General features: G+C 43.5%; 1 protein-coding gene and 1 long non-coding RNA gene across 6 annotated transcripts in view; one reads left to right on the top strand and one right to left on the bottom strand.

The window, feature by feature from the left end:
• Positions 1 to 22,078, bottom strand: part of RPL15 (ribosomal protein L15) — a 431,201-nt gene that overhangs the window by 153,869 nt on the left and 255,254 nt on the right. The gene's annotated exons all lie outside the window — the stretch shown is intronic.
• LOC138161689 (uncharacterized) overlaps positions 1 to 22,078 on the top strand; it is a 185,685-nt gene that overhangs the window by 42,198 nt on the left and 121,409 nt on the right. Inside the window, exon 2 of one of the 4 annotated variants that reach the window (XR_011168438.1) lies at positions 10,133 to 10,249. The exons of the other annotated variants lie outside the window; for them this stretch is intronic. This is a non-coding gene — a long non-coding RNA (uncharacterized lncRNA). The remainder of the gene's footprint in view (positions 1 to 10,132; positions 10,250 to 22,078) is intronic. 4 annotated transcript variants of the gene reach the window in all.

Raw genomic sequence — 22,078 nt, 5'->3', positions numbered from 1 at the left:
GGGTTCCAGATCTGGAAGGAGCTTTGGCATCCCAAAGTTGTGAGCCGGGTTTTGCAGTCAGCCCAGCATCTATGATCCATGGAGCCAGGAGTGACCTTCTGGACAAGGGCCAGTGAAAATGGATAAGGACTCTTCCAGCATACTCTCCTCTAGACCCCCTTGGTCTCTGCGAAGAGGAGCCCCCAAACTTGGCTCATTGGTCCCACCAAGTCCACAGCCTGGTTTCTTACCAGGTGCCATGGACTATGCAGACTCTGGGACTCTCCATACAGAGATTTGCATCAGCTGAACAAGCTAATGGCATCTGCACACGAACCGGACCCTGCTTAAATTTTCTCTCCATCACCAGGCTGCCACTGAAAAAACAAACCAAACCCCAACCCTTGTCACATATATTAGAGTCAAGAAAAAGAAATCTTCACGTTGGCCATGTCCAAAAATACGCGCCTCATTTTGCATCTTGGGCCCCCCGCTTCTCTGTCGGCAGGAGAGAGCATGATTTTCCCCGGCCTTCTCCTATTTAGTTCTCCTGGCTCTGCTCACTTCACTCTGCATTGCTTCATGCATGTCTCTCGGAATCGATTGATGCCGCTTTCCCCACAGCACAATAGGATTCATTCCATTTATGTATTTTAACTTGCTCAGCCATTTCCCAACTGAAAGGCACCCTAAGTCTCCAGCCCTTTGCTCTATGAACAGAGTTGCTATGCAGAATTCTGTACACATGGGTCCTTTCCTCTTCCTCTGGTCTCTTTGGGGCATGTATAAGTCTAGGAGGGGTACCATTTACTCAGCATCTTTTGCCTCTCTCTGTGGCCATTGGTTTCCCTTTTCTCAGGAAAATGTTACAACGTGGTCCAATAGTCTCTGTGCTGGTCTGTATATTTTTAGCTTCTTTGGTTCCTCAGGCCCTCGAGGTAGCACCCCAAAGCATTCCTCAGATTTGTAGGTCTCCTAAAGATCTACTGATTTGTCTTTTTAAACTAACATTTCACATCATTCACTCCTATCTCAGTTAAGATGCCTGAATTCCACTGACCACTTTTCCCTTATCTTCTCCTTAGGTGGGAGCCATTACAAAGGCCAAGGACAATCCAACCTGCTTTCCTCCAATCAAATTCCGGGCAAAGTTCATTGGCCATCCATGGTGTCTTTTGTTAGTAGAGCCAGTATGTAAGGATTGGGGGTCGTGACTGTTAGCCTGAGGTACTTGTGTCTCCTGGGGAGACAGATATTTGGGGGAGGTTCCCTCCACCAGCTGGCTTGTGATCTGAGTTCAGTGGGTACAGCATCTGGGAAAGTCACATCAAGGCCTGTGGTCAGTAAGATGCTGCCCCCTAAATCCAGGGTGCCCAGTGAGCTTCTTGGAATAGGCCACGAGTCAGGGCTGTTGGAAAGGCAGGATCCTATTCTAAAGGACGTGTGAGGTATGAGAGAAAGACTATTGGGAAGTGGCAGAGAATCACCACATTTCTCTTAGGAAATCACTCTTTGGAGCTGGGGTAGAAGTGTGTTTTAATTCATTTTCATGGGTACACTCAGCTTCCTGAGCTTTTATGGAAATGAAAAAAAATCCATTACAGCGGTTACCTACCTTTCCCAATACTAATGAGGCCTCGGCAAACAACGTTGGTTACTGTTGGCTGATTTCTCTGAAAGGCTCACTATTAAGTGAGGCAGCAGAGCTGAAAGGACCCTCAGATGGGAGGCAGGAGACCTGGGTTTGCGTCCCCCAGCTCTGCCACATGCTCCCTGTCTTTGATTATTTTTGCCTCAGTTTACTCATCTGTAAAATGAGTCATTTGAACCTGATTTGCAAGGTCCTTCCTAGCACTAAAATATGGGATCCCTTAAATGAATAAAGGAACCAAAGAGTGAGAGTGGAAAGAAAGGGATTATTAAAGATAGTGAGTTTCGGTGGGTAGAGAGTCAACCTCAGAAACAGGAAGACCTTATTTGTTTTGTGACTCTGGTCAAGTTACTGAACTTCTCATCCCTCAGTCTCCTCATGTGTAAAAATGGGGGGAATGAGGATACCTTCCTAGCAGGGCTGTTGTGAAGATCCACCTGAAAGTGCTTCAATGACAGCTGTTGTCATAACTTAACTTCTCCATGTTCCCCTCCCCCTTAACCACTGCCCCCCACAACTGGTGGGCCAGTGGATCGAGGGTTCCAATCCTGACCCAGAGGCTTGCTGGCTGTGGGATCCTGGGAAAGTCATTTAACCACTGCAGTGCCTCAGGGTAACAATAGCATCTACTCCTTACCTCTTAGAGTTCTTATGAAGATCAAGTGAGAGAGTATATGTAAGTGCTTTGTAAACCTTGAGCTGATATGTAAATGCTAGTTATTGTTTTATAAACAATATTGTTATTTCTGCCAAGGTACAGCAAGAAAAAACACAGGGTGGGGGTGGGGCAGGAGGGGAATGGAAAGCTAAACAGTCATTATTCCTTTTCCGGGAGAATGCCCTATGACCCTGAACCATTCTCTAGGGAACAGGATCCATGGGATTCCTTTTCCCCAACAGACCTGTAGTCTTTATCCAGATATTTTGGTGCAGTGGTAAAATCATTGAGTTTGAAGACAGGGGCCCTGGATATCAATCCTTGCAGTGTGTGACCTTGGATCATTCACCTAACTTCTTTGTGCCTCAGTGTCTTCACCTGTAAAATTAGAGGGCTGGAGGAGATGACCTCTGAGGTTCATTCCAACTCCCAGTCTATGATCCTGTGATCTATGTACCAAGAACTAATTAAATTAATCAATAAGCATCTTATTAACTATATTAACTGCCAATTATGTGCCAATCAAGTAGCTGGGTGTTATGGAAGGCCTGCCTGATGGTGATAACCAGGATGGGCCTACCCTGAAGAACTCACACTGATTCTGAGTGCTGCTACCATAGAAGGAACTATTGATCAGAGACTGGCAATACTTTACATTCCTCTTTTCTTTGTGGGGAGCAAGAATAGATTCCACTGAACCCACTTCTCCTAGGGAGCTTGGAGGGAGAAGAAAAGGAAGGGGCAGAGGGCAAACAAGAAAGGAGAGGAGAATGGTATTTCACCATCCAGCCAGGATCCTGACAGAGTGGAGGAGGCTGAGCATAGGAATTCCCCCTGGCCATGTCGTAAAAAGACATTCCATTTTTAATGAAAACCATCCAGGGGTTGGGAACTGAGAAAGAGACAGACAGACAGACAGAGAGAGAAAGAGAGGAGGGAAGGAGAGAGAAGAAAAAAGAGAAAGAAAGAGAAAGAATAGAGAGTATGAGTGAGAGAGAGTATGGGTGTGGGTGTGAGAGTGTAGATATGGGGGGGGGGGGAGTAGGGGTGGTCCCTAGATGGTCTATAGTTCAAACAGATAAAAAAAAAATCAGGGCATTAGGCCAATCCAGAGAACAGGATTGGGCTCTGGGGATGTAGGACAGCAGGAAATTCCTCAGAATGCAGACTGTATTAAGGACAGAAAGTCAGTTATAAAATATCAGCTGGATTAAAACATTGGAGCCTCTAGGGTCCTTTCTAGGGGACTTCTTAGCACAAGAACAGATCAGAGAGTGAAGAATGTCTGTGTGTCATGGAGGGAAGGAACATTGAGACTTTAGCAAAATGTTTGAAAAATGTCTCATATGATTGATTCTTGTATGGAATCAATCAATCAGCAAGCATGGGGTCATATCAACTATGCAGCAGGCACTGAGCTAGGGATAAGGGATAGAAAGACATTCAAAACGAAAAGGAAAGCTCCCTGCTCTTGAGGTGTTTACATTCCATTGGTAGAGAAATAGCATTTACACAATTAAGTATAAATAAAAGCTAGGGAGGGAAGGGGAGAAAGAAAAGTTCCAGAAAATTGCATTAGGAATATTTGAAGAGGGAGAATAACTATTATCGAGAGAGAACAGAACAGGGAAACTTCAAAGAGAAGATAATAGCAGCTAACATTTATATTGTCACTGGAGGCCTTCAAAATGCTTCCCACATATTACCTTGTTTGGTCATCCTAACAGCCGAGTGAAGTAGGGGCTATTATTATCCTTGTTTTATAGATAAGGAAGCCCAGATGAGACAGGTTAAGTGATTTGCCTAGGGTCACACAGCTAGACAGGCTTTGAACTTAATTCTTCATCATCCATTGGGTCACCTAGCTGACTGAATAAAGCACCCACCTTATTGTGAAAAGTTGGCTTCGGAATTGAGCCTTGAAGGATAAGGATCATGAAAGGTCAATGTAGAGAGGAAGCCTTCCAGGCATACTTCCCATATATTCCTTTGTTTATATTATCTGTGTCTGAGTGAGCATACAGAGGGGAAGGACTGTAGACTGGAGGGGGCTTTAGAGAGGTCATTGATTCCAACTCTTTTGCTAACAACTTTGCTCATGAAGATATCAAGGCTCAGAGAGATGAAGTATCTTGACTAAGATCACATAGGGATATGTGGAAGAGCTGGGATTCAAACTCAAGTCCTTTGATTAGAGAAGAATCTGTGAAATCTGGGCCAATGAGCTTGACTTCAATCCCTGGGAACGCTCCAGGACAGATGGCTGGAAAGAGAGGACTGGTGACGTCTGGAAAGGGAAGCAGTGATTCTAAAGGGCCGGCCTGGCTTCGCTGAGACCAAGCCATGCCAGACTAACCTCATTTCCTTTTTGGACAGGGTTACTAAACTGGGAGATGAGGGGAACACTGTGGATATAATTTACCGAGATTTTGGCAAAGCATTTGATAAAGGATCTCATTCTGTTCTTGTAGAGGAGATGGAAAAATAGAGACTAGATGATAATGCAATTGTTGTTTGTTGTCATTGTTTCAGTCATGTCTGACACTTCATGACCCCATTTGGGATTTTCTTAGCATGGTCTGCCATTTCCTTCTCCAGCTCATTTTACAGATGAGAAAACTGAGACAAACCGGGTCAAGTGACTTGCCCAGGGTCACACAGCTAGTGAATGTCTGAGACTGGATTTGAACTCAGGAAGGTGAATCTTCCTGACTCCAGGCCCAGTAGCCTATCCACTTTGCCACTTAGCTGCCTCAGATAATACAACTCGATGGATTCAAATCTGGTTATATGACTGGACTCAAATAATGGTCATTCATGGCTCAATGTCAACACTGCAGGTTTCCAGGGTAGTGCCCTAGGGATCTGCTTTTCCCCATGTTATTCAACTTTTTTTTTTAAATCAACAAGAAAGGCTCATCAGATTTGTAAATGACACAAAGCTGGGTGGGATAATATATAGAGTCAAGATCTAAAAAGGTCTTGATAGGCTGGAGTGCTGGGCTGAACTTAATAAAATGAATTTCAATAGGGATAGATGTAATGTCTTACATTTGGGTTAAAAAATCAACCTCATAACTATAGGGCAGGAAGAATGCTTACTTTGAAAAAGATCTAGGGATCACAGTGGACTCTAAGTTCAATATGAGTTAGCAGTGTGAGGTGGCAACCCCAGAAGCTAATGCAATCTTGGGCTTCACCGAGAGGCATACCTTTCAGAAGTGAGGTGATCCTCCCTCTATATTCCACTCTTGTTAGATGTCATGTGGACTATTGTGCTCATTTCTCTGTGGCAGAGTGATCGGGGCAGACCTGAGCTTTAGGGAGATTTCAATTTCAGCTGTGTCTGGCACAGGTTGGAGGAGGGGAGGAAACTATTCAGAATCTTATCATAATAGGAGAGATCTGGATATCCCAGGGCAGGTGTTACACACACGTTAGTTAATAGCCTAGCTTTGTTATTTTAAATTAATAGCAATATCACAAAAAAGCAGAGAAAAAGAGATTTCTCTCTTCTGGGGTGTTCATGCAATATTATGCTTTTATTTGCAATTACTAGAATTACTTTGATATTATTTTAGGTGTTTCAATTATTTTAAAGTGTCTGGGGAGCCTAAAAGATAGCAGAGATTATATATTTCATTTTTGCCAGAACAGTCTAATCATAAGTAGCGGCATGTTAATGCTTTTCTCATTTAAAGTTTCTCTTTATGTTCTATAAACAAGTAAAATTGATGCCTTGAAGACACCCGAAACCTCCCAGGTCATGAATTTCCAACATCAATCAATGCTCCTTTTCATTAGATTATTAAGTATGAGAGAAAAGAAGCAAAAACATTTAAGTAATAAGTTGGAAGTATTATCTATAGTAGTGTGGCAGGTTAGTACAGTATTATTTATTATAGGGTCTAGAGCCAGGGGACCTGAAAGGTTAAGTAAAAGCTCCTTACTTTACAGAGGAGGAAACTGGAGACTCACAAAAAGGAGATGATTTGCTCAAGGTCACCAGAACCAGCAAGCCTTCAAATACCAGAACTCTGAGTCCAAATCCAGGTCTAAATCAATCAGCAAAATAAAATATTTTTTTTAATTCCAAAAGGAATGATGTGAGTATTTAATTAAAATTCAATTAATATTTTATATAGAATCAATGTGAATATTTAATATGTGATTCTCCCTATCCCCATTACACCACACTGCCTATCCAGTTCAATCTAACAAGCATTTATCAACTGCGTGTTATATTTGAAGGCACTGAGGATACAAAACCAAAACCAAAAGAAAAAAAATGGTTCCTGCCCTCAGAGAGCTTACATTCCACTGGGAGAATCTAACACATATGTCATGGTGCTTGGATCGTCAAAAGCACGTAACAAATGCTTGTTGACTTGAGCTGGAAACATGAACATAAATAGGGATATACAGGATTTGAGGAGATGGGAGGGAGTACTAACACCCAAGAGATCAAGAAAGGTTTACTGGAAAAGGCATGTTTGAGTAGAGCTCTGAAGGGGGATCCTACGAGAAAGAGAGCCAGAGGAAGTCCATGGAAGTTGGGGAGTGGCCAGTGCAAAAGCACACGTAGGGAGGAGATTTGGACAGCATCCAACAGAACCAAAGGACCAGAGAGTCTCCTAAGGCCATAGATCTCTAGGTAGGTGCATGAAATTTCAATAAAGCGAATTCCTGCCCATTTCTCATCTTCGGGAAGATGTTCCTTCCTGTTCCTTAGAGGGGACAACTTTGTGGGGATGGATTGTGAAGACTGTGAAGGAAGGCGTTCCTTTCTTCCTTTCACCCGGCAAATTCCCTAGATAAATGTGACTCATGGTCATTATCACTTGCTGAGAATTAAAAAAAAAAAATAACCTGTAGCCACTATTCTCGGAGAACCTGCCAAGTTATATAATTCATTTGGCTCCCTCCCTTACTAAAAGTAATTAACAATCTTCATTCCCTAAGGAAAAGTGCTATCACCAGAGTTCCTGAAAGCAAGAGAACAAAGATTGTTTGACTTGACAGGGTGCTGTGGAAGCCGGAGTGGTGGAAAATAAGACGTTCTTGTTAATTTCACTGCCGCTAAAGCCATTTAAGTTGGAAAGGTCTAAATCAATTGAGAATATACAATTCTTTTTAATTTCCAAAAGGGATGTTAAAAATCAGGGAGCCTAGAAAAATAATCCCATATAGGGTTCTAGACCCAGCTCTGACATTTCTAGCTAGTACTTTGGACAAAGCACTTCATTTTGAAACCTCAGTTTCCTCATCCTTGAAATGGAGATAATGATAGGCTATTAGTAGGATAATAATAACCTATCCCACAGGGATACCATGAGGATCAAATGAAATAATGTATGAAAAGTATTCTGTAAATCTTAAGATGCTATATAAATATCACCGGTTATTATTACAAATTTATCTTTGTTAGACCAAAGCATATAGAAAATAGGCCTGTGGAGAAAAGAATATGTTCTTTTATTATTTATTCTTAGCAAAAAGTATTCCCATTTACTCAGTATTGTCCTTTACAAGGAAAGTAAAAAGGGCATGGGATCTGAGCCTCATAGAGTGGGTGCTTGGTCCTGTTCAGACCTCAGCAAACAATTAACTTTATTTCAAATCCCAAATAAAGTTCTTAGTTTACATCATGACTGTGTACTAGTTGAAGCAGTTCATGGAACCAATTTTGTAAATGTAAATTCTATTCATATACTGCTCATTGAAACTCATTATTAAAAATCACTGAAGGATGGATGCCCACTGGAATGCTTTTATTTCAGGGTAGACTTGCCAAGTCTTGCCAAGAGAACATGAGACCGTATGGTGGTACCTAGGAGAATTATTTCAAGCTTAATCTCAATTAGCCAATGCCTTCCAAGGCTATCGAAGAGACAAATCAACAGGCTGACCAACAAACCAACCTCCTTCTTCCCTCCTCCCCAGCCCTGCCCCACGTGAAGCAATGCAATCTGCTGTGATGTTACCAAAAGCCACTGGATGTTCCACTGGAGCAGCCATGCTTGAAATGATTTATGCATGACTGGTACATCCTTGGATCTTTTGCAAATCAGTGACAAATATTGAGAAGTCTAAGAGTTTTTGCTGTTTCAGTGTCTTTCTCTTCAGCTTTCTGTCCCTTCAAAGAGCCATGCAGGTCTCCACTCCCAAGCGGTGTAGTAGCATGGAAAGAGCTAGGAGACCTGGGGAAATTCCAGCTCTTCCCTGTGACATTGTCTAAGTCCTTTCTCCTCCTTGAGCCTGATTCCTTACCTGTAAAATTAACTCTAGCTAGGGTGGCTAGGTGGCGCAGTGAGTAAAGCATCGTCCAGGAGTCAGGAGGACCCAAGTTCGGTTCTGGCCGCAGACACTTAACACCCACCCACACACAAAAAAACTAGCTGTGTAACCTTGGGCAAGTTACTTAACCCCAATTACCTTCCAAAAGGCAAAAAAAAAAATTAACTCTAGCTCACCCCCCCCCACACACACACACTTTAAATTTGTGATCCTTTTAGTTCCAAGAAGTACATAGTTCTAGAATTGGAAGGGACTCTGGTGATCATCCAATCAAATCCAGATCTGAAAAAAAGAACCCCCTTTTAGAACATCCCAGGCAAGTGGTCATTCAGCCATTCACTACTATTGGGGGGACGTCTGGGTCACTAATAATTAGGAAGTTGTTCCTGATATCAAGGGAAATGCACCACTTGGTTAACAAATTGCTAAACTTGATAATTAAACCCAATTGCAAAGTAACGTTCCCCAGGACCAATTATTACAGTTCTCAGTGTGAATCCCCCAGAGGTCAGGTGCTTCACACTGAGGAAAAGCCTGGGAACCTCCAGCCCAGGGCTTGCTTCTTCTCTATGCCTATTCTCTTGCCAAAGGGAGATCAGGGGCTAGAGAACAAATATGGACTCCATATCTGTGCTGGCAGAATGATTCCAAGCAGTTGACCTAGTGAGAGTACGTCCGAAGCATCATCTTCCTGTGTGGGTAAGGCGTATGTTGTTATTAGCCTGCCGAGTGGGTGAGACAGAGGATGCCACTGTTAACATAATGAAGTGAAGTCATTGCTATCGGTGCAGTCCAAATTAGGGGGCTGAGTCCCAACTATTCACCTGACTGTTCAATAGATGAATCAATCCACCAACAGTCATGTATTAAGGGCTCATTCTGAGGCAGGCACTGTCCACTATGCTAGGTGCTAGTGATAAAAAGGTGATTAGGAGGAAACTTACTGCCCCTAGAGAGCTAACATTCTAAAAGACATGTGGACAGATGTATGTGTACACAGTGTAAGGGGAGTCCCCAGAGATCCATGAGCATGAAAGCCAGATGACCAGACTTTTCTGTATGTTAGGAAGCTGACTTAGGCAGTGGTGTGAAGGCTGGATGGAGGCAGCAGGACCAGTGAGGGGATGATTCCTTTCCTATAGGTAAGAGTTAATGGAGGATAGAGCTGGGATGTGACAGTTCAATTCAGTTCCAAGAAACATTTAACGCCTACTCTATTTACTAACTTAATTGCTAGATGTATTCCTTGCAACTGGCAATGAGATGACATTTATATTTAGAAGCTCCTTCCCCTTCTCCTCCATTGGATTACTTTTAGGAATCAGCACTAGACTTGGGATTTCACTGGTATTGGGAATTGCCAGTAGAGAAACTCCCTTTGCCAAGGCAGGTCTGCACCTTCTACGAATTTGATAATAATGATAGCTAACATTTATGTAGCACTCACCATGCGCTAGGCGCTGTGCTAAGGATTTTGCAGTTGTTACCTCATTTGAACTGCACAAGAACCCTGGGAGGTAGGCACTAGTATTATCCTCTATTTACAGAGAAGGAAACTGAGGCAAATAGCGGTCAAGTGACTTGGCAAGAATCACTCAGCTGCTGTGTCTAATCCTGAAATTGAACTTGTCTTCCTGACGCCAGGCCCAACACTGAGAGAAAAGGTAAGTGATTTTCTCAGGTCACACAGCCAGAATACACAACAACTAGCATTTATATAGGTCTTGGGGCAGATAGGTGTGGCACAGTGCACAGAGTGCTGGACATGGTGTCAGAAGACCCGAGTTCAAATCAGGCCGCAGACATTTACTGCCTTTGTGACCCTGGACAAGCCACTTAACATTGTTTACCTCAGTTTCCTCATCTGTAGAAGGAAATGGCAAACCACTGTAGTATCTTTGCCATGAAAATGCCAAGTGGGTTCATGAAGGGCCAGAAATGACTGAGATGACCGAACAACAACAATATAGGGCTTTAAGGTTTGCAAAATGCTCAGCAAATGTTACTTCATTTTATCCTCACAACAGCCTTGGGACGCAGGCGTTTGACAGATGTGGAAACTGAGGTAGACAGAGGGCAAGTGACTGGCCCAGGGTCACACAACTGGCCAGATTTGGACTCGAATCTTGTTGACTCCCCTGTCCAGCCTAGCTTCCTCTTAAACTGAAGTCTCTGTCCTTACCACTATAGTTTAGCACTAGGGTAAGAAAACTCTCCACACAGTCACCATCTTCTGGTCCTCTCTGCAGGATATACAGGACACCAGAGCAAACAGTGGGGACTTAATAAATGCTTATTGACTTGATTTGAGACCAGCAGTTTCAAATCCTTGTTATGATCTCAGATTTCTAGGACCACTGAGTTGGAAGCTTGAGGGCAGGGCCTTCTCTTTTTGTCTTGGTATCCTCAGCCTAGGGCGGCTAGGTGGTGCACAGAACACCGGGCTTGGAATCAGGAAGATGCATTGTCTGAGTTCAAATCCAGCTTCAGACACTTGGTAGCTGTATGACTCTGGGCAAGTCACTTCACCCTGTTGGTCTCAGTTTCCTGCTCTGTATAAGGAGACGGAGAAGGAAATGGCAAACACTTCAGTATCTTTGCCAAGAAGACCCCAGATGGGGCCACAAAGAGTCAGACCCAACTGAAATGACTTAACAGCCACATCCCCACCCCAGCACTGAGAAGGAGCTTAAATGCTTGCTGACAGATTGGTTGACTTTATGGCTCATCTAAATAATACCAGCGAGGCACTTTACATATAGGTCATCTCACTGGATCCTCATGTGCTATGCTCATTCCCATTTTATAGGTGAAGACACTGAGCGTGTGACTTGCCCAAGGTCACAAAGCTGATATGTGTTTGACACAGAATTTGAACTTGATCTTTCCTGACTCTAGATCTAGGGCTCTGGCCACTGAACCAAGAAAGCCTCCCATAGAGAGGGAAAACTCGCCTCCTCCCTAGGCAACCCATTCCATTTTTGGATAGCCTTGAACAGTCTTTACATTCCCAGAGCCTGCACAGTGCTAGGCACATAGGAGTGGATGAGCTTACCTCAGGCCTCACAGCTAGTAAGAGTCAGAGATGCAGGATTTGAACTCAGGACTTACCAAATCCAAGTTCAGCCATTATATTCCTGTATTTGTTGTCTATTGTCTTGCCATAGGCTCCCTGGAGCACCTTTTCTTTAAAAAGAAAGGCACAAAGAAAGAGGAGAATTTGATTCTAGGATCTTCCCTTTGCAGTCAGTCTCTTCCATCTCTTCCCTGCCACCTCTATGGAGCCTACTTCCCCCTCCCAGACTAGTAATTACTTAGTAATCAAGTCATTTACTTATATACATAGTTAAGATGATAGGGTTGTTTTTCTCTGGGGTGGTTCTGTAAACTGAGTGGGGGAGATCCTAGAAGCACGATTCTTAGGACCACTTTTGTATAGTCTACATCGTTAAGAAACATGAAAATGGATTTGAACTCAGGTCCTCCTGAGTCCAGAAAACATAAAAATCTTTGAAATTGTATGGAGCGTAAGTGGCTCCAAGGGGCCTAGTGGTTAGAGGTCTGACCATGGAGAGGAGTAGTCCAGGGCTCATGTCCCAGCTCTCCCACAGGCCAGCTGGGTGATCATGGAACAGTCCCTGCATAGTTCTCTCCTCTGTGTCTGGGCACCTGTGCTGGAAGGACGAAATGAGAGAACATTTGGACAGAGCTTAGCATAATGCCTGGCATGTGGTGCTACCCAAATGTTAGTTATTGTTGTTATTGTTGTGATGGTAGGGTAGCAGGTATCATGCACCCACCCTTATATTTGGGGAAAGGGCTTGGGAGCATTAGGAATGTCAATAATCGGGGCTCACAGGGTTGCTTGAAGTGAGTTGTGCTTGTAAGAATAAGACAGAAGAAAACAGAGAGTTAGTGAGGCATGGCCAGGGGCCCAGGGGCTGAGGGCAGCTGAGGATGGGCACTTTTCTGGAGGAGCTGACAGCCAACATATGGCTGGCCTTCCCTGGAGACTCAGCTTGGTTGCCTGGCATCAGAGCAGTCTGCCTGTCCTGCTTGGTAGGGGTTGTCCAGTCTACTCAGAGCCCTGGAGACTGAAGGCTCACTGTCGCTGCCCACCCCCCCTCCACTCCCCACCTTGGCAATGGCATTTCTAGGAAGAGTCCCTCAAACTGACTCATGTCAGGGCTGGGAGACCATTTTCAAGCTTAGAGCTCATGTCATCCAACTTTGACCTTGCAGATGAGGAGTGGAGATCCAGGGAGGCTCAGAGACGTCCCCAGAGTCTCGTGGCTAATTTGGGACAAAGCTCAGACCCTAAGCCTGAGTCCAGATTTTTTTTTTGTCTGGACCATCGATTTCATTGATATGGGGAGTCACCGAACTTCTGGGAGCCAAGATGGTGGAGGAAACAGTATCACTACAACTCACAGATATGGGGAACCCCCTCTGCCCAGAATGATTAGCACCTACTCTGTGCTTAGAGGGGGGCCTGGGCCCAAGCGATTAAAAACATTTATTAAGTTGTTCTGGGGTCTAGGGGTACAAATGTAATGAATGCAACAATCCCTCCCCACATGGAACTTACATGTGTCAGAGGTGGAACTTCAGCCCAAGTTTTCTTAACTCCAAGGCCAGCTCACTACCACTACCACAACAATAACTAAATTTTTAACAGCACTTTAAGATTTGCTAAGTCCCTCAGAAGTGTTATCTCATAAAAGCCTTTGAGGTGTACTCCTTTGTTGCTCTCATTTTACAGATGAGGAAACTGAGGCCAGGAGAGGTTAAGTGACTTAGCCAGGGTCTCACGGCTCCTATGTGTCCAAGGCAGGATTTGACCTAGGTCTTTCCGACTCCAGCCAGGTGTTCTGCCTGGCTATCTGGAGGCTATGTTGGACTAGGGGTCAGGCTCTACCACTATGGCCTGGGGTAACTTTGCTTTTCTGGCCTTAGTTTTGTCTTATTTGTGAAATGAGGATTTGGGCCGAATAAGGCCTAATGTCTTTTCTAGACTTTTTGAGATTCTGTGGATCTAGATGAGACCCCCTCTGAAGCTGCTGGTGATTGCAGGTGTACGGCCTTAGAAGTACCTGGGGCTCTGAGGGGCTACAGGGTCACAAAGTCAGTTAGTCAGTCAGTCAATTAAAAAAACATTCCACAGGAAACTCTTTCCAGAGCGCTTTCCATCTGGCCCCCTTCCCTGCCCGCCTGAACACTGAGTCCAAACCAGCTTCTCAGATCATTCATCACTCCCATCTTCCCAGTTGTTTTCTCTCCTTAAGCAGAGTTGGCAAAGTATGTCTTAGTAGCAGAGCACTATGGGACCCAGGGCAGGGCCACCAGGGCTTTGTCCCTGGGGGTGTCATAACTGAGCTGAGAGCTACATTCTGGGCCGTGCCTCATCCCCCACAGAGGCAGACCCACACTGTGAAGAGCCCTTTTCCTCCCTCTGTACACAAGAACAGGACAAGGCCTTGTGAAGAGAAATGGGACATAGTAGGGCAGAAATGAATGTGGATAAGATTGCTATCTCCGCAGACCATGAAAACTCAGCTGGTTCTGGGTCATAAAAAATCCCCCCTACAGTAACTGTTTATCACACACATGCTCATACTGTACTGTCTGAAATGTTGAAAGAGTTTTGTGTGGAAACTGGAACCCGAGGGCTCGACATCAATGGGATATAAAATATGTGAAGCTTTGGCATGGAAATTCCAACACAAAAATTATCTAGGAACGTGCTTTGTTACCCAAGCTCTGGATTTCTCAACAGGATGAGGAAAACCTTTGACCAGAAAACAAGGTGTTTGGAGAGATAATGGATTTAGTGGAAAGAGCCCTGGGTCAGGAGTCAGTGGAGTTGGATTCAAATCCTGGTTCTTCTACTTTTTCCCTCTGTGACTATGGGCAAGTCCCTTCCCCATCCAGCTTGTCCCACTCTCTAAACTTCTTTTGCTCTTACTGTCCTGGCTCAGTGATCTCATTTCCTTCCCCACACCCTCCCCCAAAACCAAACATTATGTCCCATGTACTGCCTTCCAGTGATCTAAGGGTCCGACTCTTATATGTAAACTCAGGGGGCCACTTAGGGAACATGACTTTTTTAATATAATACTTGAAATTAAGCTTCTGTAAAATGAAGTCCCCCCTCACCCCCCCCCCAGTTATCCTGTATTTACTCTATCTTTTTTTGTATATATTTATACACACACACATACACACACACACACACACACACTGTTTCTGCTCCAAAAACATAAGCTCTCTGGGGACAGGAGTTGTCGTTTCTATATTTGTATCCTCAGAGCCTGGCACAGTACTCGGCACACAGTAGATGGTTAACACGTTTTTGTTGATTGATCAGCACAGACAGCATAGCTCTTATTCCCTCTGTTTAGTTTTTTTCACATTGAGTTCTCTGGCCTCCCTCCCCTCACATTCCCATTGAGCCTTGAGATCTACTCTTACTCTGTGTGTCAAATGGATTCTCCAAGGGTAGGCTGGGGTTAGTTTCAGTTCAAGAAGTACAAAGCTGATTGTTAAATTTTCAATGTTAGCATTTGCTCCTCAGAAATTGTCAAATGCTATGGATCAGGACTTGTTTTGTTTGTTTGTTTGTTTTTTTGCTTTGAAATTGCCTAGACTTAAGAAAGTGATGGAGAAATTGTTAATGCAGATCAAACTTAAAAGTGTGTTGTAAATACATTTATTTTTCCCAAAGAGTCAGTTAAATACTTATTACTTAGTAAGACCCACTCTTGTTTCTTAGTCTTAACCAGGAGATGGTTGGCAGCAGAATTGTTAATAAAATACCAATATGAGAAAGGTCTTTGATTTGTCCTACTGTGGGAATTCCCTCCACCAACATAGATGGGAACTATCTATAATTTATTAAATAAGTCAAGGGACTTTCCTGAGGCACACAGAAGCTCAGTCACCTGTCCAAGGTCACAAACCTAGTAAATGTCAGGGGTAGGATTTGAACCTGGGTCTTCTGGGTTCCAAACCCAATCCTCTAATCTACTATGCCACTCAAGTTATCTCTGTTAAAAAGGAAGTACTGAAAATGTGAAGAAATAAATACCATTGGGTGGAAGAGAGAGATGGTTAGGATTGGGAATTGAAAGGACTGTTAGAGGGACTTAACATTTACTCAAATGCTCAGGGGCATTGTTGGTACCATTGAACTAAAGTCAGCCATAGGATGCCTGTAAAAACTCTACATGTTTACTTTTGGGTGGCTTGCCCTCACTGGAGAGTTATACATTAACTTCCATAGGTTCTGTCCAGGGATTGTCTCCTTCTGGAGCCACACCTGCAGGACTGGGTCCCTAAGAGTCTAAAATGAATAAAGGGAGGTGATGCCCAAGAAAAGATAGGTCATACCAAGCTGCCTTTCATGAATTCAAGTCAGGTGGTCCAGATGACCCCTCAGGCCCTGAAAGGATGCACAGATGTGATTGATATTTGAAAGACTGTGTAAAAAGGAGAGGATTAGAAAAGAAGAAATGTCCTGCTTTTCTTGGGGGGGTGGGGGAGGGAAGAGAATAATCAACAAACCTGAGGCCAGTGAATTTAACTTTGATTCCTGGGAAAACTCTGGAACAGATGATTAATGAGATGGTGTTGCATTGTACAGTTGTAGGCACACCTGGCCAGGGAGATATTTTGAAGCCCTGGGGGAGGTAGGGTTGATGCTTCTCAAGTTCTTTCTAATGAGCATCTCCAGTCATCCTGATCTACATCTGGCCACTGGACCCAGAGGGCTCTGGAGGACAAAGTGAGGCTGGTGACTTTGCACAGCCTTCCTTCACTTAAATCCTAATGACTTGCAAGTCATGGAATCACCTTCTTGATGTCATGGTCCTCTTCAGGAACAAAGGACAAACAGCAACAGATCTCATTGTCATTCTCTGACCCCTGTTATTCCTAGATTCCTAGCTCCCAGGTGAGCCTGGAGATGGATAACGGGGACTTTTAACTTTTCTTAGGAGCAGTTGCCCTGCATAGTGCTGTGATAAAACGTCTTTCCTGAAATATAATTATTCTGCCATCTTTAAGGGACAACCAACAAATTGGCAAAGAAAGGAAGTGGTTCAGATATTTACTTGTAGAAGAGACACAGGGCTGTGGAGTTAATGGCTAAGCATCCTGGAGACTTCTGTCACTACAAAGCCTTCCTCTTGTCTGGACCTGCTCTCAGGAGCATTAAAAGCAACAATTACAACAAGTCTTCTCTTCAGCTCCCTGGACTTGTCCAAAGCCAGTGACTTTTCGGCATCACCGAGGATGTGAGTCTGGAAACAGGGATTGACTGGGACAGCTGGCACATTTGGGAAGTGAGGCTATTCTGTTACACTTGTCAGAGTTAAGCGTCCTTTTTGGGAGCTTAGAACACTCAGGTACTTGGTAAACAGTGGACACCTAAGGGGGCTAGGAAGAATGATGTTCAATCAAGGCAGAGGAGCTGGGGAGAGAAGAGTGGGGGATGAAGGGTGGGGAGCAAAGATGGCCAGCTCTTTGTGTGAGGGAAATGCAGGCCTGGGACAGTTCTTTCTTCTTACAAAGATAAAAAAGCAAGAATAACCCGAAGTTTGGCTAAGGGAAATTTTACTATGGAAATGCAAAGGAAATCTGGAATTTCAGTTGGACCAGACAAGATCATAGAGCTTAGAGCTGGCCAAGTAAGCTTGGAGGGTTCAGCCCCCAGAAAGGACTCTGGGTATGAAAACTTCACAAGTCAACAGTCAGGTGAACACTTGGGGGTATCTTGGAATTGGGGCTGGGCTTGGGGTCAGAAGGGACCCAAGTTTGGAGGAGAGCATTCCTATGGTGTTTTAAGGTTTACTAAGAACTTTACGAATATCGCAGTTCATCCTCACAGCAATCCTGGGAGTAGAGACTGTTATTGTTCTCACTTTGCCTTCGAGGAAACCAAAGCAGGCAGCATTCAAGGGACTTATCCAGCGAGTAATTGTCCAAGGCTGGAATTGAGCTCAGGGCTGACTCGGAGTTCGGGAGTGCTATCGACTGGGCTAGCAGGCTTGCCATGATACTTAAAAGTTTGTGACCACATAATCTCTCTAAACCTCAGTGTCTTCATGTTTAAAAAGGATAACAGTAACTGTAGCATTTACGCTTTCTAGATGTTATCTCATTTGTTTCTCATGGTAACTCTTACAGGAGGGTGCTAGTCCGATTCCTACTTCACAGCTGAGGAAATGGAGACAAGCAGGGTTAAGTGACTTGCCCAGGGTCATACAGCCAGTAAGTTTCTGAGGATGTATTTGAACTCAGGTCTTTCTGACTCCAGGCCCAGTGCTCTATCCACTGTGAAGGGCAATGGATTTGGAATCAGAGGACTAAGACTTTGGATAAGTCACGCCAACTCTGTAAACCAGAGGCAGTCTTATCTAAAAAATGAGGTTGGACATGACCTAAATGCTCCTCAGCACCCAAGCTATGCCCTCCCTTCCCAGCTTCTGAGAAAAGAGAGGTGGTGTGTTCAGAGGTCTTGACAAATACTCTTTTTCCTGCCCCCCATCTAAGCGATTGGGCTGAAGTTCGGGGAGGGGCAGGAAAATGGCATTGACACAAAGGCAGGAGCCAGAGGGCTTGCTGGGGCCATGAGAAATCATACAGGAGGAAAACTCGGGGCGTCCCCATGGAGAAAATTGTTCGCATGTCTCTAGCCAGATGTATGAGCAGAGCGGAGATGGGGAAATTGTGCTAATTTGCAAGTTTGCCCAGGGGATACAGCTGTGTCATTTTCTCTACAGCAAAGTGGGCTGCTGCTGACTGCTGGGATGGAATTTCATCCTGGACTGTGTTCCCAATTCCTCAGGAAAACGGCCAATATGGTGAGCAAAGCCAGGAAGGAGCAGGGGCTCACCCAGTTCTGCTGAGGAAGGAAGAGAGATGAAGCACAGCTGGGGAGAAAATCGTGGGAAGAAGGCATGGGGGCACTCAGAAACCCAACGGGCTTGGAGGATTTCCTTGGCTCATCCCAGGATCATAGGTTTGGGGCTGGTAGGGGCCACCAAGGCCATGTAGTCCACACCACCATTTATAGAAGAAGAAGCCAAGGATCAGAGGCATTAGGTGGCATGTCCATGGCCAGTATGTGACTGAAGCAGGACTCTACTGAGCCCAGAACTTCCTGAACCCCGGCCAGGTCTTCATCCATTAGACCATTGGTGCCCATTTTTTTTTTTTCTGGTCTGTGTAACTCCTTTCCTTGAGACACATCAGCGAGGCAGATGGTCTAAAAAACTCCATAAACAGATTCTGGAGGCTTAGGAAATATATTCAGGCTTTAGATATTTTCTAAATGCTTCCCGAAAATGTGAAGTCAAGGGCCAGGGGAAGGGGGATGAATTTCAGGCATGAAATCTGCTGAATAATAGTGGTAGAAAGGACCTTGAGAGATCACCCAACACATAACCATCTCCTTCCCTGCCCCTTCATCAAAAACAGAATTATACACAAAATGGTATAAACAGTATGTGTCCTTTGATCTAGCTATATCATTGCTAGGGGAAAAGAAGGAAGGGGAAAATCTATACGTATGAAATTATTTATGGTAGCTCTTTTTGTGGTGGCAAAAATAGGAAACTAAGAAGATAGTAATCAGCTGAGGAATGACTAAGTTGTGTTATGTGAATATTGGTGAGTCAGTCAATGAATATTTATTGAGAATCTATTATGTTCCAGGCAGAGTGGATACAAAAGAGGTAAAAGGTGGTTCCTGCCCTCAAGTAGCTTATAGTCTAATGGGGTAGACAATTTACCAACAAATGATTATAAAAAATAATATGGATATGCTTCAGCAAAAAGTACTAAAGAAATATTAAATAATATAAGACATGTCCCTTAAATTCAGTTAGTTAATTCTATATTTTTTTCTGGTTCAGTTCAATTTAATTCAATTCAACAAGTGTTTATTAAATGACTGCTGTGCAAAAGATACTGTGTTCATCAATAGGGTTACAATGATAAAAATGAAAGAGTCCCTCCCCTCTTCTCCCTTTCCTTCCCATCCTTTCCTCTCCTCTTCCCCTTCCCTTTTCTTTTCTTTTCTTTTCTTTTCTTTTCTTTTCTTTTCTTTTCTTTTCTTTTCTTTTCTTTTCTTTTCCTTTCTTTTCTTTCCTTTCCCTCCCCTTCTCCCTTCCTCCCCTTCCCTTCTTCTTCCTTCCCTTTCCTCCTTTCTTCCCCCCTTCCCTTTTTCTCTTTTCCTCCCTTCCACTCCCTTTCTTTCTAGGTGTAGTCAACATGCATATATTTATGACTGGAAAGTGTATTTGCTGTTAGTCCTCTGGAACCAATGTTGGTAACTACGTACCTTTAATCCAAGTTGCTGCTTTCATCTTGTCCAGGTCTTTCTACATTTCTTCTGGGTTTCATTTTTAAGAATTAGGATTGCATAATGGATAGAATGCTGGGTTTTTGAGTCAGGAAGATTCAGACTCCAATCTCACCTTTGACACTTTACCCTCATGTGACTCACGACAGGTCACTTAATCTGTCAGCTACTTCTCCAGGCTCTTCTCTACCAAACAGCATCTGCTTTGGTGCAGGGAATTCTCACAAAGTCAGAGACCTCTTGGGGGTGTTTCATTTTTATCAATTTTACTGCATCATGATATTCTATTACATTAAAATACCATAATTTATTCAGCTGTTCCACAGCTACTGGATATATAGTTTTTCCCTCAGGGTTGAGTTTTTTCTCTTCTACAAATAAAGTGAATATTTTTCTACTAATGACAGCTGATATTTTTAAAAATAAAAGTGTCATGCAGAGAAGATTCTCAGAGTCTTTTGAGAGTTTAAATGCAACAGAAACAATTTCTTTTCTTTAGGGAGGTGGAAATTTTTATCAGGAAAAAATGCTATATGCAGAGAGCAAGAAATCCTAATCCACCCAAAGTCAGAGAGGAGAGACCCTGAAACCTGGAGACACCAACATAACAAATTTTTGGCCTTATGGGTGAGGGGCTGAAGAAATACTGTCTTCCCCTACCCTCATCCCACAAGCCTCCTCCACTCCCAAAGGAGTGACTTCATTCCGATTTTAGCCATGGGAAAAGAAAGCAATAAAAACTGGGATGGTTGACTAAGGGAGGGATCCATAATAACACTTGCTGACAAAGTTCTGCCAATGGACTTTGATGACTCAAGGAGAGAGTGAGGCTGACAACTTTGTATAACTCTGCCTCACTTAAATCCAGTTCACATTCAAGTGAAGACATCACCCCATGATGTCATCAGTCCTTTTCCAGAATGAAGGACAAACAGCAATAATACTTCATGCACATCTCCTTTCCACACAGCTCCATTCTTAGAGAGGCAGCTACTGTAAGATCTGCCTTGCCTTTGACACATAATACTTGTTATAAGACCCAGGTCATTTGACTTCATAGTCCCCCAGTCTCTAAAAACTGTAAGTTACAAATGAGTTGTCCATAACCATTGCTGGTAAAATTGTAGGTTAAGTCCAAAAGAATTCCTGTTTTACACACAAGGAAGCTCTTGGAATGTAACTGAAGACACATCTGGACCTGTCAAATTGTGACTTTAATGCGAGGAATCAAATTAACCTTCATGTTTTAAGTCTATCTATTTAAAAAAGAAAGAATAAGCTTATGTTATCACTGCTCTCTGACTCCAAGGATAATTCAATTCAGTTCAATTCAACAAGTCTTTTTAAGCACAAACTGGATCGTTAGAGGAAGCTAGATGGGGCAATGTACAAAGCACTGGATCTGGAGTTAAGTAGACTTCAAATCCAGTCTGAAATACTTACTAACTGTGTGACCCTGGGCCAGTCACTTAACCTCTGTCTGCATCAGTTCCCTTAAATGTAAAAAGGGAATAACGATAATATTTACTTCCCAGGGTTGTTGTGAGAATCAGGTGAGGTAACATGTGCAACACTCTATAACCCTCGAAGTCCGATATAAATGCTACTTACTGTTATCTAGTATTATTATTATAGGATTCAGAACTGGAAGGTACCCTGGACATCACTGAGTCCTACCCCCTCGTTTTACAGATGGAGAAACGGAGGTTAACATCCTTGTCCAAGGTCACATAGGAAGTAGCTATAGCGAGACTTGAATCCAGAATCCTTTGACTCCAGATCCAGACTTTGTATTGTGACCTCTGCCTCAGGTGTCATCGGTGAACTTTGAGAAAGTAATTTCAGTTTAAGTCGTGAAAGTAGAAATCATATTGTGAGGGTTGGGAGGAAGAGGAAGAATGAACTGTTGGCAACTTTTTGAAGTAGTTTGTAGTGAAAGGAATGTGGGAAATAAGATGGGATCGAAGGAAAAGCTTTTCTTTTTTAATATTGGGGAGACCTGGAAGTGATAACCCCAGGAATGGAAGGTAGGAAAGAAAAGATGCTTTGATTCTGAACTTTACTTTCAAAAACATCACTGTGCATTTAAGACTTTTCTGAAGGGATTTTTGCCCTACAGTTCTTACAG

Source organism: Petaurus breviceps, unplaced genomic scaffold (assembly GCF_028583685.1).
Source record: "Petaurus breviceps papuanus isolate PSGF00001 unplaced genomic scaffold, PetGlider_PUasm1.0 185, whole genome shotgun sequence".
NCBI classification, from domain to species: domain Eukaryota; kingdom Metazoa; phylum Chordata; class Mammalia; order Diprotodontia; family Petauridae; genus Petaurus; species Petaurus breviceps.
This window is presented reverse-complemented; position numbering and strand designations above follow the sequence as displayed.